The 6052-nt window shown below is 41.9% G+C and overlaps 1 protein-coding gene across 1 annotated transcript in view; it reads left to right on the top strand.

The window, feature by feature from the left end:
* Positions 1 to 6052, top strand: part of RAB7A (RAB7A, member RAS oncogene family) — a 285667-nt gene that overhangs the window by 248623 nt on the left and 30992 nt on the right. The gene's annotated exons all lie outside the window — the stretch shown is intronic.

Raw genomic sequence — 6052 nt, 5'->3', positions numbered from 1 at the left:
TGCCTGACTGCAAACGAGACGTCAAATTGAATGCCGATAGGATGCGTCAGTTTGCAGTATATTACTAGAAATCTAAAGTCTCAAAACAACAAATGCAAAACCATAGAAAACAGGGCAGTGATATAGGGCAGTATCCAATGGTAGTTTTGTGTAGACTGAGCCAATTCACTTCAAGGGGTCTATTTTGTGTAGGAGTTCCATTGGATACCGTCCATAGATTGAAACTACTTTTCCCAATAACAATTTAGTTATTCAGGGAACTCGTTCCCCACCCCACCCCCCATTGAATAGTGTTCCACCTTCCAAAATCCTGAACCATAGTTTTCAGATTATAGTGCCTAAAACTAGACAAGTGCAGATGGCAAAAAATCATCAGTAAGGGCACAATCCTGTGCATGCTTAGAGAGAGAAAAGTCCTACACTCCAGGCAGTATAGCAGCAATCCTATACATGGCTGGCTGGGGGATTCTGGGAGTTGAGGGACTTCTTTCTGTCTAAACATGCATGGGATTGCTTTTGGGGTGGGGATGGTGAGTTTTTTAAGCAATATGCAAATTCTTAAGGAAATACTATCAACATTTTTTTAAAAATAAACATAAAATTGGAGTTGAAATGAAGCAAATTATAGTCCATACTATTTGCTCTGCTTCTTCAATGGAAATCAAACTAATTCTGTTCATATATTACATATCTATTATAGTTCCATTTTAAATATGGTAAGTGATACATGAATCTATTAAATAAATATATGTAATACATATTGTTTGGCATGTGCACTGCGCTTGCAAGTGGTGAGAAGTTGCAGGGGTTTCAGCACTTACTGAGGATCCGGTTTCCTGAGGAAATCACTGAAGTCCTCTGGAATTTCTCTGATATAAGTTTTATTTACATACACATACACAGACTGAACATATGATGAGGATTCGCAACATTACTCCCAATAGATTCCCATTTCCCATCAGATCTGTAGGGAAATCCATAGTGCTATAGTGTTTTCCAGAGTCATTCAAGGTTGCTATGTGACGTCCAAACCTGGACACTATAGGTTAATTGCAGGCTAAACAACCTAAAGTTAACCTAAAACAAATAGGCTAACTGTGGGATGTTTAACCCATGATTAATCTATAACATCCAGATTTGGACATCACCTAACATCAATTAGGGTTGAATATTCAAAAGGCTGTGGAACGTGCCCAGCACATGGCACATCAAATCTAGGATTAACTAACTCACCATTTGCTGCCATTATGTGCGAACAAACCCACTGACTCAGCTTGCTTCTGTTAATACATTCCAGGGGGTGGGGGAGAGAAAGGCAAAAGTGAGTCATCTCTGCCTGGGCCATCCCAGATTCAGAATCCTACACAATCTTGTTTCTTTCCATTAAAAAACCCATTAGGGAGAAAAAGATGGAATAGCTGCACCATGTCTTTTGATTGGTGGCTCTAGGAGCCTTGAGTTGTACAGCAGTTGTATTGTAGGCAGCCTCCAAAGATTTTTTTTTTAAAAAAAAAGCATCTAAAGTTTCACAAAATAATGGAGATTTGGGGGAGGGGGAGGTGTTTTTAGTCGATAATAACATTAAAAACAATGTCTAATAAATGAAATGATGTCTAATAAATGTCCATTAACACTTAGATAGACAAGATGGGCAAGAGCTATAGGGTATGTTGGGAGCAGGGGAGTTTTCCATTAGACAGTGCCATCTTTCATACCGGAATATCCTGCTTGGTGTAGATTAGCCCTGTGTCTGCAGAAAGCGATGATGAAGAAAAGTTGCAGATGTATCCTGGGACTCCCAGTCTAATGCTTTCAAAAGACAATCAGGTAATGTTGCCAACAAACGACAGTCAGGTAATACCACAACCCGGAACATTATCAAATTATTTTCTTTTTCTTTTTTATAAACAACTTAAAACACCCAGAAAACAGTTACAATAAAATACCTTAGAGCCGCTAAAACAACTGACAGTAAAGGCTGCATCATATGCCACCAATCACTTGCAAGTAGAGGATAATCTTAACCTGTTACCAAAAAGGTGACAATGTTGGAAGCAGGCAGACATAAGAACACAAGAAGAGCCATGTTGGATCAGACCAAGGGTCCATCTAGTGCATTCTGTTCACACAGTGACCAACCAGCTGCCAACCAGTTAAACTATGGAATTTGCTACTTCAAGATGTAGTGATGGCCACCAATTTGCATGGGTTTAAAAAGTGTTGGATATGTTCCTGGAGAAGAAAGTTATCAATGGCTACTAGTCCTGATGGCTATGGGCTACCTCCAGTATCAGAGGCAGTAAGCCTGTGAGCACCAGTTGCTGGAGAACATGGGTGGGAGGGTGCTGGTGTTCTTCTTATGGTTTTAAGCAGGACACAGGTGCAACAGCACCCTACCACCCATGTTCCCCAGCAACTGGTGTACTGCCTCTGTGAGGAGAGTGTTCCACAATCAGGGTGGATGAGGTCGTACCATCAAGAAGTCCCACTCCTTTGTTGTCATCTTCTGAATCTCCCTTGGAAGATGCACCTGGAAGAGGGACTCAGATGATAATCATAGTACGCAGGTAGGTTCATGTTGACACTCAGTCAGGTTTTGCAGTCCCAAGCCATGAATGCTTTATAAGTTAAAACCAGCACCTTGACTTGGGCTCAAAAACATGGGAGTAAATTCCACTGAACTCACAAGGGCTTACTTCTAAGTAAACATACATAGAGTCAAGTTTCACATGTATATTTAAACAAGCAAAAATGTATAGAAACAAATGGAAACTTGATTTCAGGAGCAAAAACAAACAAACTTTCACTTTAATTCCATATTAAATGTTAACTAGTTAAGGAGACGTTTTGGGTTGTCATCTGTATTAGCATGTAATTCATTCTCTGTTTACAGGGGTGCTTTTTGAGGTTTTGAAATCTCGACCAATGAGAGCATGGATACATTTTAAGTCAACCAACAGTGAAGTTTGCTCCGTAACTCAATTCAAAGTGGAAGAACAAAAGGTATGGCAAACAAAGAATTGCAAAAAATCTTCAGACCTACCTTTATGGTGAAAGTTCTGATTTGTCAGACTAATGAGATTCTTTCAACCTGAACCAATGCAAATGCTCGTTTTTGTTTCATATTCACATCAGTGTTTGGAGACTGAATAATGTGACATTTCCTTTCTGAAGAAAAAGTGGGTGGGTAGGGAATTGTTAGAAGGAAAAGGCAGTTTCTTTAACAAGAGAGGAATTTGAAGACACACCCCTGAGCTACTTCTTGCAGGTCACAGTACTAAATACCAACCAAGATTTGTCAGTTTCAAGATGATGGGATGGTTCTGCTCTCCATTCACAGTTTATTCTATTTTGTAAGCACTCATGGATACTTTGGCCTGAGAGCTGCTTGCCTGAAATTAATACATGTTTTGACAGCGCAATCCTATACATGTCTAGTCTCTAACAATATAAAAGAATTGCTGAATTCTACCTGGGTGAGTTATTTCCTGGGAGGAGCCAAAAAGCAGTTGAGGGCAACACCCATTGCTTCTGGCCTGAGGAGACAGAAGCCACAGCTTAAGAGAGCTCTGTAGAGAGGGTGTTAGTTAAATAAAACTTGGAGGTTTCTTCATAAAACAAAGTCAGTTTGGTGCTGTGGGGCACAAGCCACCAACTTTTAAACATACTCCAGAAGTATGCCCTATTAATTTCAACGAGGTTTACTTCCAGGTAAGCGAGTAGATGATTAAGAACCCAATGCACACTTATCTGGATGTAAACTACATTGAACTCAGTGGGACCTCTAAGTAAACCTGCTTAGGACTGCACAGCTAGTTTTGATAGCATACTACCAGCAATATCTGTTGCTTTACCTTTGCTTTTGAAATGGATTGAACAGACTTGCCTAAACCATGGACGTTCATTGCTATTTTCTACATTAGGGGTTTCCCTCTTATTGTTTGCTCTACTTACAATAAAATAATAGCTGCTCCTGCCCACTTATCTGGGTGTAAATTCCATTGAACTAAATGAGACTTGTCGAAACATGTATAAGACAACCCCTGAAGAGGTGATGGTCCACACGTTTGGGTCCGTCCGAGAAGTAATTTTATTTATTTATTTATTTATTACATTTTTATACCGCCCAATAGCCAAAGCTCTCTGTTATTATTATTATTATTATTATTTATTTATTTATTTATTTATTTATATAGCACCATCAATGTACATGGTGCTGTACAGATAACACAGTAAATAGCAAGACCCTGTCGCATAGGCTTACAATCTAATAAGTTGTAGTAAACAATAAAGAGGGAAGGAGAATGTGAACAGGCACCGTGTAGGGTGAAGCTAACAGTATAGAGTCAGAACAAACTCAATATTTGAAGGCTGTAGGGAAAAGAAAAGTTTTTAGCTGAGTTTTAAAAGCAGTGATTGAGTTTGTAGTTCTCATGTGTTCTGGAAGAGCGTTCCAGGCGTAAGGGGCAGCAGAAGAAAAAGGACGAAGCCGAGTAAGGGAAGTGGAGGTCCTTGGGCAGGCGAGAAGCATGGCATCAGAGGAGCGGAGAGCACGAGTGGGGCGATAGTGTGAGATGAGAGAGGAGAGATAGGCAGGAGCTAGACCGTGAAGAGCTTTGAAGGTCAGCAGGAGAAGTTTATATTGGATTCTGGAGTGAATTGGAAGCCAATGAAGAGATTTCAGAAGTGGAGTGACCTGGTCAGAGCGGCGGGCCAAGAAGATGATCTTAGCGGCAGAGTGGTGGACAGAGACCAGCGGACTGATGTGAGACGAAGGAAGGCCAGAGAGAAGAAGGTTGCAGTAGTCCAACCGAGAGATAACCAGTGCGTGAACGAGAGTCTTGGCAGAAGAGACAGACAAAAATGGTCGAATCCTGGCAATATTATACAGGAAGAAACGACAACAACCAACAAGTTAAAAAACACAAATACAAAATACAATATAAAAAGCACAACCAGGATAAAACCACGCAGCAAAATTGATATAAGGTTAAAATACAGAGTTAAAACAGTATAATTTAAGTTAAAATTAAGTGTTAAAAAATACTGAGTGAATAAAAAGGTCTTCAGCTGGCGATGAAAGGAGTACAGTGTAGGTGCCAGGCGGACCTCTCTGGGGAGCTCATTCCACAACCGGGGTGCCACAGTGGAGAAAGCCCTCCTCCTAGTAGCCACCTGCCTCACTTCCTTTGGCAGGGGCTCACGGAGAAGGGCCCCTGTAGATGATCTTAAGGTCATGTGTTTCCAGCATGCTTTGAGGGCTTGTAAACCTTGGTGCGGCACTGATTACTCAGTGGATGAGCAGGTGAACTGCTATAACATCTGGCTGACCACCGCCATTGATCATTTAGCTCCAAGGTGGCGGCTGGCTCAGGGTCGCCCACGCAACTCGCCTTGATTTTCACTTGTGCATCTGCCCCCACAGCCCTTCCTTCCCTGTGGAATTCTACAGGGTTCTGTCCTCTCACCATTCATGTTAAATCTATATGTGAGGCCACTGGCAGAGTTAATTTGAGTCCACGGGCTGAGGTACCAGATGTACGCCAATGATCCCCAGCTTTATATCTTGGTGGCCTCAGACCTCAATGGGGCAGTTGCTGTTTTGTCTCAGTGCCTGGCTGAGATCTGTCATTGGATGTCTAGAAGCAAGTTGAAGTTTAATCCAGAGAAGACTGAGTTGATGGTGCTTTGTCACAGTCAGCGACTGGCAGATTCAATGCAGGAGCTCGTAGATGTTTCATTTTCAGGAATCCAACCGAGGATTGTGACCGAGGCACGAGACCTGGGTGTCATTCTTGACCAATCCCTGACTATGTCATCACAGGCGGGGGCTGTTGTCCGGAGCTGCTTTTATCAATTACATCTGCTCCACCAAGTTCGCCCCTTTTTGTCAGAGGCCAACCTTACCATTGCAGTCCACGCCCTGCTCACTTCCAGGCTTGACTATTGCAACGTTGTATACAGGGCTTCCCTTGGAGCAAATCCAACATCTACAGGCTGTTCAAAATGGCCAAGGGGCTTCTGAAGTGGTCTTCTATCACTTCGGTGCTTC

This window comes from Elgaria multicarinata, chromosome 3 (genome assembly GCF_023053635.1).
Source record: "Elgaria multicarinata webbii isolate HBS135686 ecotype San Diego chromosome 3, rElgMul1.1.pri, whole genome shotgun sequence".
Taxonomy (NCBI): Eukaryota; Metazoa; Chordata; class Lepidosauria; order Squamata; family Anguidae; genus Elgaria; species Elgaria multicarinata.
Note: the sequence above shows the minus strand (reverse complement) of the source record. Positions and strands in the feature narration are given on the sequence as shown.